The sequence below is a fragment of the Vombatus ursinus genome, unplaced genomic scaffold (assembly GCF_900497805.2).
Source record: "Vombatus ursinus unplaced genomic scaffold, bare-nosed wombat genome assembly UNPS02014791.1, whole genome shotgun sequence".
NCBI classification, from domain to species: Eukaryota; Metazoa; Chordata; class Mammalia; order Diprotodontia; family Vombatidae; genus Vombatus; species Vombatus ursinus.
Genome location: NW_020954569.1, coordinates 14,405,415 through 14,418,910, shown reverse-complemented (window position 1 = coordinate 14,418,910; position 13,496 = coordinate 14,405,415). Strand labels below are relative to the sequence as shown.

At 35.4% G+C, this 13,496-nt stretch overlaps 1 pseudogene; it reads left to right on the top strand.

Moving 5' to 3' along the window:
• The first annotated feature begins 5,789 nt into the window (after positions 1 to 5,789).
• LOC114048107 overlaps positions 5,790 to 13,496 on the top strand; it is a 74,863-nt pseudogene continuing 67,156 nt past the window's right edge.

Here is a 13,496-nt window from a genome sequence, read left to right as displayed (position 1 = left end):
AACTCCTACAGGACAACCATCATCAGCCAGAGAATACTGGATTTTGCCCTTTCTTTGCCCTTTCTGGCAGCTTCCTCTAGCATCCATTGGTTAGGGCCACTGAGAGAACTCCCCATTCACCAAAAGAGGGATCACAGGGTACTTAGGTGTTATAGCCAGCCCTCTAATGACCCCACCCTACAAATTTGCAGCACCTTTTTACCAGTTTAAGCATGATCTGAGCCAAAAGTCCATCTAGTTCCAATTGCTGACTACATCAAATGTTAAGAGTCCATTTTAGTTCATATTTGATAATGTGAAGAAATGAGGCACTCATAAACCTTTGAGCAGTTAACCAAAGAAAGTTTACTTAATTCTAGCACAGCCATGATACAGAGTTATGCTTAACTCAGGTAGATTCTTCCCTTCTCCCCTGATAACTCTGCCCCTTTTAAAATAAGTCTGGTTAGCAAGGCAGAGCATGGTGACTCATATGGTTTTGGCCATGCCTCTAGTCTGCATGTCTTGAACCTCATGTGGGTGGGGCTTTTATGCCCCTAGGTGACCAGGAAACTTACCAACACAGTCAGAGACCAGCGGGAAGTTACACCAACAGTCATTCAACATTTATTAAGGGATACTATTTTCCAGGCCCAGCTAAGTACTGGGAACACAAATTCAGGAAGAAAGTCCATCCCTGCCCTCAAGGAGCTAAAGAATGGAGGAAAGACAATACAGAAAGGAAAATTGAAAAGAATGGGAATAGAATTAAGGTAGAAATCTAGGGTCAAGACAGTCTAAAGTGCAGGCTTCAGAAGAAAGAAGAGAAGTGGCCGATGCACTCTCCTTAAATGGAGTTTCAGGAAGGAGCTGTCTAATCTGAGGGCAAGGCTTCAGGAAAAGAGGGTACTTCCAGTGTTTGAATTCAGGTACTAGAGTAAGCTTCCAGGATGAGGAGATTTCTGCAGCATGGTAGACAAAGTTTGGACTGTAGCCTGGGGAGCAATGAGGGAAGAACAACTTGAACCTTGCTCCAACCCCAATCAAATCCTGGTTTTGCCAGGTTTTAGGGGTTCTATATTAACCAAAGTCCTAGGGAGGAGGGGGAAGGGAGAGAAAAAAGAAGAACTCTGGTAGATCTTGGTCCTATCACTGACACTAAGCACAGTGCCCTCACACAGTCAATGCTTAACAAATGTTCATTATATTCTAGTGAATTCTATAACCTCCCCCTCCCCTTTGTGCTCCCCATCTCACAATCAAAAGTCCATGTTTTAGTCACAGGAGAATATAAATTAACAATAAACGAATCGTACAAATTGCTGATGTCAGTTAGTCTTAATAATAGGCAATATAAAGCCCTTCTTCTAGGGTCTGTTTTCCCTTGTTTCTTGAAGAAAATAATGTTTCTGGGCAATACCAAAAATGAGAAGTGGGCAGAATGGTCCGAGTGCAAAAGAATATGCCCATGTCAACTAGTAGGCAGTTGTACTCATTTTTGAGTCATATTCATGGAAACAACAACATAAACAAAAAGATACACTTTGGTGGTTCTTCCAGATTATATATCTTGTAAATTAAATGGGATGTTTAGATAATGGGAAATGCAGTTTCTAGTTATTTTAAAAATATTTGCATACAATCTCAAAAGAATTTAGCTTTGCCTGATGATTTGAGACATAGTCATAGCTGAAGAGTTTTTTTTAAATGTTACTTTTTAAAACCTCAAAACCATTAACTGAGCATAACTAATAGTCAGTGACTATCTATTATATATAACCAGAATTATTTGAAGATTCTACCTGGCTCTTTTCAACAGCTCTGAAATGGTGACATGAGTTTTCCTTTGACATTTTAATAGTTTCTAGATGTTACCTGCAAATCTCTATATTTTTTTTGTAAATAGTATTTTATTTTTTGTAATGTACAGATAGTTTTCAATATTCATTTTTGTAAGATTTTGAGTTCCAAATTTTACTCCATCTCTCCCTTCCCTTCCTACTCCCTAAGATGGCAAGCAATATGATATAGGTTATATACGTGCAACCATGGAAATATTTCCACATTAGTCATATTGTGAGAGAAGAAAAAGAACAAAAGGAAAACATTACCAAAAAAGTGAAAATAATATACTTTGATCTACATTAAGATTTCATAGTTCTTTCTCTGGATGCGGATAGCATTTTCTATTGAGTCTTTTGGAATTGTCTTGGATCATTATATTGCTGCGAGGAGCTAAGTCAGTCATAGTTGATTATCACACAATGTTGCTGTTAGATTGTACAATGTTCTCCTGGTTCTGTTCTCTTCGCTATGCATGAGTTCATGTCTTTCAAGGTTTTTCTGAAGTCTGCCTGCTTGTCATTTCTTATAGTACAATAGTATTGCGTTACATTGATACACCACAACTCGTTCAGCCATTCCTCAATTGATGGGCATTCCCTCAATTTCCAGTTATTTGCCACCACAAAAGAACCTGCATAGCTCTTTCCTACATTCTCAAGGAAGTCTCTTGCAATTTTAATGTTTATTGATATGTTTTGTTCTTATATAACTTTTAAAATACAATTTATAAGTTTAATATGAATTGGAGTTTTTCTACTCGTCTTCAAAAGGCTCACATTTTCTCACATAGGAAAGACATTTAAGTAAAGGATGAAAACCCAGACCAAAGTGGAATTCATCTGTTAAGGGTGTGTCTAGGAGTGGGGAAGGCAAGGGATAGGTTCTATGTACTGTGTCAGAGAGAGAAACACATGAACTTTAGACTTCTCTGTGAAAACTGAGTAGGCCTAGTGGCCATCTCTCAACTCTGAGAAAAGAAAATAAAGGAGGGGTTGGTGGCTACTGTCATTTCAAGGAATCAAGGAAGAGAGAATGAAGCAAATGGTGATATAAAAGTGTTTTATAATATTTTCATTTCTGAATATATTCCCCCCCATTGCCTTCTTTAGCAAGCTACTTTTTTGTATCAAAGAATAAAAAAATATAGAAAATAAAAAGCAATTCACCAAAAATAACCAACGCAACAAAATCTAGCAACATATGCAAGGCAGTATATTTTCTTTTCTTCCTTGGCCTTTAAAGTTACACATTCCTCAGTTTTAGTTTGTTGAAGTTTCCATTTACATTTTTGTAGTCAATGTGTATGTTATTTTGTTACTTCTTACTTATTTTGCACCACAATGATTCATATTCATCTTCATCTCCCCTTGTTTTTTCTGAATTCTTCTTATTCAGTATTACTTTCATGGCAGTAATATTCTGCTATATTCATTTACCAAAATTTGTCTAGTCATTCTGTATTTGAGAGACAATTATTTTGTGTCCAGTTCTTTGCTTCTACAAATATTTTCATGTATATGGGAGCTTTCTTTGTGTTTTGGCCTCTCTTTTGTGGTATATGCCTAGCAGGGAAATCTCTGGCTTAGAGTATGAGAATTTTTAATTCTACATTTCTTTCTAGAATAATTATAGTAATTCCCAATTTAATAGTCAGCCCATCTTTCTGTTACCCATTTCTCGTTGACTATTTCCATTTTTTTGTCATTCTTGCCAATTTCTTCCATGGAAAATGAAACTTTAGAGTTGGTTATGTTTTCCTTGTTCTTACTATTAGTGCAGTGGAGTAATCTTTCATGATGTAGATAATAGTTTGCAATTCTTCCTTTTAAAACTTTGTTCATAACCTTTGACTATCCATTTGGAAATGATTCCATGTAATAAATATTTGTGATACATGTATGTGTTTATGTATACATATGTATGTATATATGTATACATATCATACACATTATATATAAGCATGTATATACACACATATGCATATATACATACATAATATACATTCACATGTAATCATCTGTGTGTTGGATATTAAATTTTTATTATAAATATTTTAAACAGAGACTCCCTCTCCTATCAACAGCTTTTTAAAAATACTTGTTGCATTGATTTTGTTTGTGCATGTTTTCAGTTGCACCTAGTCATACCTGTGAAAAGTACCTAATCTTGTACTCTTAAAGAGGGCTCTTTGGAATAGATATACCTGTATTAATCAGATGGGGCATGAATATTTGTCCAGCTTTCATGCCCTCTGATTTTGTAGCAAGAGTGTTTGAAGTATGAAGCTGTTTTATAAAACAAAAAAAGTGATTGGAATTCACACTGATAATACAAAGGCACTGAAATAATAGATGATCTTTTCTAGCATTCTCATTCACAAGGCCACTGGTTATTCTCTAGGGAAGAGACTCACATGTATACAATGGAAATATGAACTAGAGAGCTAAGAACAGCAATAGGACAGAAAGACTAGAATGACAGCTATGATTTGTAGGTTGCACTATAATTTTATCATAGTAAGAAGGCATACTTAGGTGATACAGTGATGTCCCTCAGGCAACTAACTCCTCATGGAGGGCAGATGGCATACTATTTACCTCATGTCTTACATCAAGCTCCAGAAATGTCTTTTATTCAGCATTTTAAAATTTTTAAATAAACATTTCTTCTTCCTCTGAAATATTGCAACATGTACTGCAGGCAGTAAAGAGATGATGACACAGCATAGGAGCTAGAAGTAGTAATGAGAAGCCAGGGAAGCAGGTGCGCTTGGCTAAAGAATGGAAACGTCACAGTGTGGCAGAGACAGCAGGAGCTTAGAAAATACATGCAGGCATTTCACACACACACAGAGCCGGTATCAAGCAGGTTGTAGAACACAACACAGCATGAAGCTGAACTGAGTACTGAGAGCAGAATTAGTGTATATAGACAGAATTGTAGCAGCTAGGTAGTATTAAGGCACACAGATGGTAAGACTATGTCTGCCTCCAATGTCAAAGCAAGCAGACGGCTGAGACAACTGCAATGGCATTCCTTTATAACATGCGTATTGGCGGATAGTGCAAACACCTGCTATACAGCATAAGCCTCCTAAAGTGGGCTTATTTTGTATATATTTATATTTTACTGACAGTTGATATAGTAAAAAGAAAAAGAGCATCTAACAGGGAATTAAAAAAAACTGAGTTGGGCTTCCTTTTTAGCTGTTACAATAACTACTACCTTGAATAAGTCACATAACTTTTCTGAACCTCAATTTCTTCATCTTTAAAATGGAGATTATATAATCACACCATTCCTCATGAGGCTGTTGAGAGAAAAGTACCTTGTAAATTTTAAAGAGCTGTAGGGATATCAATTGTTATTATTATTTTAAAGAAATGGATTTGACTTGTGCTTTTTAAATTTGCAAAACAACTCAGCATGTAATAAAAGGAAAACCTGGGTTCAGATCCCAGTTCAGACACTTACTTCCTAAGTCACCCAAGGCAAGGTACTTAATCTCTCTCTGAACCAGTTTTCTCATGTTTAAAATGGAGGGAGAGAAGCAGAACCAAGATGGTGGAGTAAAGGCAGGAACTTGTCTCAGCTCTCACCCAAACCCCTACAAATACCTTTTCAATAATGACTCTAAACAAATTCTAGAGCAGCAGAATCCATGAAAAGATGAAGGGAAACAATTTTCCAGCGCAGGACAACTTAGAAGGTCATCAGGAAGAGTCTGTTGCATCAGGTTGAGAGAGGAGCATGGTCCAACTTAGTCCAGCCCAGGCCATCGCAGTATTAACCAGGCCCCAGCAAATCAGGAGCAGTTCTTCAGGAGACTGAATCAGTGGTATCAATGGTGGTTTCCAGACCTATCAGGCCACAGACACCAAAGACAACTTGGAAGGTCAGCATTAAAGGTCTGTCGAGCTGGGGTGAGAGGGGAGGCCAGTCTAGCACAGGCCACACCCGCACAGATGTGCTCATTGCCAGATGTGGCAAACCAAGAGCTGGCCTTAGAAGTGAATGAATTAGCGGTGGCAGTGACTGCTTCTGGAGCTCTCAGCCCACAGAAGGTAAAGAGGTGGAACAATCGGAGGGATTAGAATAGGCAATGAGGAAACAAAACTATCACTCTTTGCAGATGATATGATGGTATACTTAGAGAACCCTAGAGAATCAATTAAAAATCTACTTGAAACAATTAGCAACTTTAGCAAAGTTGTAGGGTATAAAATAAACCCACATACATCATTAGCATTTCTATATATTACCAACAAAGCCCAGGAACAAGAGATAGAAAGAGAAATTCCATTTAAAATAACTATAGACATTGTAAAATATTTGAAAGTCTACTTTCCAAGACAAGCCCAGGACCTATATGAACACAATTACAAAACACTTTTCACACTAATAAAGTCAGATCTAAACAATTGGAAAAATATCAATTGCCCATGGGTAGACTGAGATAAAATAGTAAAAATGGCAATTCTACCTAAATTAATTTACTTAATCAGTGCCATATCAAACTACCAGAAATTATTTTATAGAGCTAGAAAAAATAATAAAAAAATCATCTGGAAGAACAAAAGGTCAAGAATATCACAAAAAAATAATTTAAAAATTGCAAAGGATGGTGCCTAGCTGTACCAGATCTAAAACTATATCATAAAGCAGCAATCATCAAAAGTATTTGGTACTGGCTAAGAATTAGAGTGATACACTGGTGGAATATGTTAGGTACACAAAACACAGTAGTAAATGACTAAAGTAATCTACTGTTTGATAAACCCAAAGACTCCAGCTTCTGAGATAAGAATTCGTTATTTGACAAAGACTGCTGTAAAATTGGAAAATAGTATGGCAGAAAGCAGGCATAGACCAACATCTCATACCCTATAAGAAGATAAGTTCAAAATGAGTACACTATTTAGACCTAAAGGGTGATACCATAAACAAATTAGGAGAGCAAGAAATAGTTTACCTGTCACATCTATGGAGAAGGGAAGAATTTATGACCAAACAAGAGATATAGGACATTGTGAAATGCAAAATGGATAATTTTGATTACATTAAATTAAAAAGTTTTGCATAAACAAAACTAATACAACTAAGATTAGAAGGAAAGCAGAAAGCTGGGAAATAATTTTTACAGCCAGCGTTTCTGATAAAGGCCTCATCTCTAAAATAAAGAACTGAGTCAAATTTATAAGAATACAAGTCATTCCCCAATGCACAAATGATCAAATTATATGAATAGGCAGTTTTCAGATAAAAAAATTAAAGGTATCTATAGGCATATGCAAAAATGCTCTAAATATCGATTAGAAAAATGCAAATTGAAACAACTCAATTGGGGAATGGCTAAACAAGTTGTGGTATATGAATGTAATGGAATGCTATTATTCTATAAGAAATGATGAGCAGGAGGATTTCAGGAAAACCTGGAAAGACTTACACGAGTGATGCTGAATGAAGTGAGCAGAACCAGGAGGACATTGCACACACTAACAGCAACATTATGCAATGATAAACTATCAGAGACTTAGCTTCTTCTCAGCAATTCAATGATCTAAGACAATTCCAAAAGACTCATGATGGAAAATGCTAACCACATCCAGAGAAAGAACTATGGAGTCTGAATGCGGAGCAAAACATATTATTTTCACTTTGTTTTTTGTTTTTGTTTTTGTTTTTCATGGTTTTCCCCTTTTGTTCTTATTCTTCTTTCATGACTAATGTGGAAATATGTTTAACATGACTTGTGCTAAACATTATCAGATTGCTTGCTGTTTTGGGAGTGCAGGGAGGGAAGGGAAGGAGAGAAGAAGAAAAATTTGGAACTAAAAATTTTACAAAAATGAATGTTGAAAATTATCTTTACATGTAATTGGAAAAAAGAAAATATTATTAAGGAGGAAAAATATGCTTTACTTATGAATATCTACTCTTACTTTTTCCCACCACAGAAGCAGGGTTTTAGAAGAGAGAGTTAGCCTTTCTTATTGGCAGAATTGTGGTGAGGATATGTGTTCCAAAAATGTTGAGATTCAACAATTTTCTTAGCTCAAAAAAGTTGACTGTCAATCTTTTAAGACACAAGCTGTCCATAACTTGGTAACTTCCTCTGTGCAACTATAAAGATGGAATGACAAAAGCATCAGGCTAGTGAGACATGCCCCTAGATCCCCCTTCATTCTAGAGTAACATAAAATAAGAGGGAGAGAGGTCAAAGATAAGGTGGTCACTGGCCTAAACTAAGAGGTAGAGAGAGCTGTATTTTTCCCAAAAACGTACTGAATTATCATCATCATCATCATCAACAACAACATCATTACTATTTATTACTTATTTCTAAGTAGCATTATCATCTAATGGTCACTGTTAAAATCTATCAGCATTAAATACTTCTCTATTCATGATCATAGACAAAACCAATTGGTGTAATTCTATCTAGTCACACAAAAGCAATTCCAATAAAGAGTGAGAGAAATAGAATTTGGCAAGATAAAGTTAAGAAAAGAATCACAGAAGCAGAAAGCTCTGGCAATAGAAATGAAATTTCTAAGCAAAAACCCAGCCAAACACCAGAAAAAGAGAAATTAGTGAAACTTCATGTGGCACTTCCCTCCTCTAGGATCACAGATCTACAGCTAGAAAAATAAGTTAGAGGCCATTTTGTCCAAATCCCTCATTTTATATGTGAGGAAACTTTGTTGCAGTGAGGTTAAGTGACTTGCACAAAATCTAACGGATGTAAGCATGACAGCAGGATTGGAATTGAGCACTTCCGTCTTTCTAGATCCCCAGGGACAAGACACTTAGTCTACAAATAAACTGAGAGAGGAAATTTGACCATACTGACAATATACACATTCATGCAAATTTACAAATGAAATCATAAACAGCAAAAATTTGGTCAATCCTTCAGATTCATGGGTTTTCACGGCCAAATAATTCATCATCAGATGGCCAGCCTGCTAAATAGAAGCCTTTCTTGCCTTGGCTCTGTTGGTCCTTAGAAAGCAGACTTAGTCAGTTGTCAGGCCAAATTTTGAAAGTGTTATATAGCCTGCCAGAGCTTGTGTTCCTTTAATCTTGCCTCAGTCATTTCTATGCCACATTGAAGTATTCAAGTAACAAACACATAGAAAATTTCTTCACAATTCTTATAGGATCATAGTGGATCAACACAAAAAGCCACTGCTGAGCCCAGTATGGGTGAGGTATGAACCCTATCAATCTCAAGGGACCTCTAGCCCTATGCTCACAACTACATACCAGTTATAGTGATAAGAGACTCTGGATTCTATAAAGAGGGATCAGGCTTTTTTTTTTTTACTTTTAAAAAAAAACAAGTTTTCTTCTTATTTATTCCCTGATCCTAGAGCCCTGGGTAGAATCACATAAATTTTATATTTGGCTCATGCCTTAGGTTTCTCTAAAAGTGAGTAGAAAATGCATATTATATTCTGCAGATTAGATATTACTTCCTCCATATTTAAAAAAAAATGCCAAAAATATAAAACTCCCAGGCAACTATTGACTAAGACTTAAATATGAAGCAGTAACTTAAAGCTACTACTACGTTCTTTTAAGAGGCTGATACTGAAAACATCAAAACTTGAAACGTTCTTTAGGACTGCTAAATAAGCATTTCATCTCCCCTGGCCTCTGCTCTGTCTAAATATCTCCCTCAAGGCAGATGTCTTCTACCTAGTCAGGCCAGAGGTTGGGCATGTCTTCCTGTTAGTGATCATCTTTTTTTAAGAAGCATTGTAGTAGCTCATATAGTGGAAATCATACAGTGCAATAATTACTAACTGATAGACCTAGGAATGCCTTCACCTTCAAACTCAGAAGGTTGTCTACAAGGTCAAAATCATCCATCTTAGGATCACTATTGTGTTGCCTGGACTGAGACACAGAAATACAAAGCAGAAGAAGTAACCAAAAGACCATGGCCCAAGCTCAGGCTCATCTGGAGAAATACTTGCTCTAGTGATTATGTGTGAACAGTCAAAATTTCTCCATCTCCAACTGTGTAGTTGTATCTCCTCACAGGAAGTTATGCTCAACATTCTAGTCAACAGGCATTTTTGAAGTACTCAGTGTATGCCAGGTATTATACTAAGTGCAACAAGAAGAAGAAAGGGAGAGAACCTCAGAAAATAGAGTCATTCCTTATGGGTGTGCTGAGTGAGTAGCTCTTCCTGGCTTGTAACACTCTTCTGACACAGATTTGATGCAATACTTACTTCCCTGCAGCAATTGCAAGAGGTACCAAGGAACCAAAGTTTGCTTCATCATCCCAAAGTACCAAGCTCTTCAAACTAGACTATGTTACCTACTAGAAGTGTCCCAGAATTCCTCAGATGTGATGAATTCATAGCTTTTATTCCACTATAATAGTATTTTAGGTCTAGCAAGGGCAAAAACTTGAGACCATCTAAATTAAGCACAGTGCCTTGCACATAGTATGTGCTTTCATTTATTGATATTGCACGTGAGGGAACTGAGGAGCAGAATGGTTAAGTGAATTGCCAAGGTTGCATGAGTAGTATGTGACAGAAGCAATATTTGCACTTGGATCCTCTGGCTACAAACCCCATATTCTTTTTTACTTTACCATAGTGGCTCCCTTTCTATATGTACATCAGATCTTAAGATTGTAATGGATCAAACCACTGACAAGCTAACATATCTAAGTCATGTGATTTCTCTATGCTTCAGTGTCTTTACCTGTAAAATGGAAATAATGATATTTATCTATCATATAGGATTCTTGTGAGAATAATCTAATCCAATAAATAAGTAAAAGCATATTTATGCAACAAATGCTATAAAATATGAACTATCATGTAGTCAATCCTATCCTCCACCAACAAATCCTTTCTATTATTTTTAAGATAAATAATCATCTATCTTAAAGGTTCTCAACCTTTTCCTATCTTTGTACCCCTTGGTTTTCAGTAAACTTACTTGCATTCCCTATTCAATATGAAAGAAAATAAATTTTAGAGTCTACCGTACATATACATATAAGAATTGAAGTAGATTAATTTTCATAGGCTGTTAGAATTATTTGCTAAATGGTCCCCATACCTCCCCCCCCCCAAGTTTCTCATGCAAGATTGGGAACTTTTGATCTAGCTTTTGCTTGATTATCTTAAAACAATTCTCCATTAATGAGCCTTTTTCACTTTTGGACAACTTTAATTAGAGGAAAATTCTTCATTGGATTTAAGCAAAATTTTCTCCATTTTAATTTCCACCCATTTATCCAAAATTTCTCCCCTGGAATAAAGCAATATAAGCCGATTTCTTTTTTTTTTTAAATTTTAAATAAGAAGTTTATTTTAACAAAAAGATGTTTGACTGGAAGGGAAAACTACCTAGGATCAATGTTTTTATAGTAATTTATCCCTACTGAGAGACAGAGATTGCCGTACATGTAACAGCTATGTACAAAAAAGGCATAAAATTGTCCTTGGTTTTACAGTGACAAAAGAAAAAAAACCATTTGAAATCATCCAATCAAACAAGGTATGCAAAGATTTTTTTCATGTTTTTGTTGTTGTTGTTAAACAGCAAGAGCAAAATAACTTACTGAAACATAAAGATAAAAGATGAATGAGCATGCCAATAATGGAGAAAAAGGTCTCTTCTAGTTGTAATTATATGATCCCATTGTATAATCTTATAATTCAGCCTATGATCATATTAGTCTGATTAGCATGGAGTTGTACTCTTGGTTTATATTAAACAAAGCAAGTTCCTCAGTTCCTTTTCCAAACTTTCCTCAACTTGCACTTGTTATTTTTTTTCTTTCAACCTATTATTCTAAATTATTGATAAAATTTACTGAACATGTCAGGGCTAATCTTGGAATTGACTGATATACCCCCAGAGACCATCAACAAGTTTTCTTCATATATAGTTGTTCACCTAACTATGAAACTATCTCATTGTGTCACTGTCCAGTCCTATTTATTCATTTTATCCACATGGTTCAGGAATCCACGCAGGGAACTAGGATACCAGTGTGAGGTAGGGCCAAAGGAGTATCGAATACAAACAGTAGGCAAAATCAGGTTAGGCTTGCTTCGATGATTGGTTTAAAAGTTAGTACATAATCAAGTAGGACACAAGACAAGTTCTTGGATTATTAAAATCCACAAAACACAAAGTAAAATTTAGCCTTGACAACAGTAAACTCTAGAGTAGACTTGGTCAAAGAGAGTACCTTGGAGAATGATTAACAAGGCAAATTGCTCAGATTACATAGTAGGGCATACATCTTATTCAGTTAATTTCACCAGAAGGAAGGGATGATTCTTTAGTTCTCTTGTGACTAATCTTGAAATAAAAGTTTCCCACATGGCTATCTCTGGAATTCTCTGCTTTTTAAAAATACTCGTATGTTATACTTTTATACCAAGATTAGTCATCAAGTAACTAAAGAATCATTCTCATCTGTATTAGATAAGAAGACCACAACATTTAGTCAGACAACTTTCCACAAGAGGCTTATGTTTTTTTAGAAGATAAAGCAGGTTGGTCAGTTTAGTGTTTCTTCTTTGGCATTGCATAGTTCATCTTCCAGGGAATCTTTTTTTTCTAGTTCTGGGGCAGTGTTTATTACATTAAGAATATCCTGAGAGATTTTTTGAAGTGCCATGATGAAATCAATACATAATAGCAACAAATAACATTTATCAAAAATCTCATGTCAATAGAATCTTCTTTATCTAACACTCCAAAACAAGGTAATTATCTTATTCTGTTTTAAATGAAAACATATTGGACCCTTGTAATCAATAGGTAACCTGGTCAATAATATGATCATGGATACCTTCAGAGATTGGTAAAAATCATTTCCTGTCTGAAATCTACATTTTCTCCCTTTTGAAATGATTTAAACACTAGCCTGTTTTTTTTAATCTCCCTAATTCTCTGCAATATTCAAAAATTGTCATAGTGAATGAGATTATATCATCAGATTCCTTCATTGTCCTGGGATGTAACTCATCAGGATCTAGAAATCAGAGATCATTTAAGCAAAATAGATGGTCTCTTGTTATCTAAAACCACCAGCAAGGATTATATATAATGGGGATCAGGTAGAAGCATTTCCAGTAAGATCAAGGGCGAAACAAGGATGCCCATTATTACCATTGTTATTCAATATTGTATTAGAAATGTTAGCTTTACCAATGAGAGAAGAAAAAAGAAATGGAAGGAATTAGAATAGGCAATGAAAAAACAAAGTTATCACTCTTTGTAGATGATATGATGGTATACTTAGAGAATCCTAAAGAAAAAAAGTAAAAAAAAAAAACTACTTGAAATAATTAACATTAGCAAAGTTGCAGGGTATAAAATAAACCCACATAAATCATTGGCATTTCTAGATATTATTAACAAAGCCCAGCATCAAGAGATAGAAATTGAAATTCCATTTAAAGTAACTGTAAACAGCATAAAATATTTGGGAGTCTACTTGCCAAGACTAACCCAGGATTTATATGAACACAATTACAAAACATTTTTCACACAAATAAAGTCAGATCTAAATAATTGGAAAAATGTCGGTTGCTCATGGGTAGGCTGAGCTAATATAATAAAATGACAATTCTACCTAAACTAATTTACTTATTAACACCATACCAATCAAACTATCA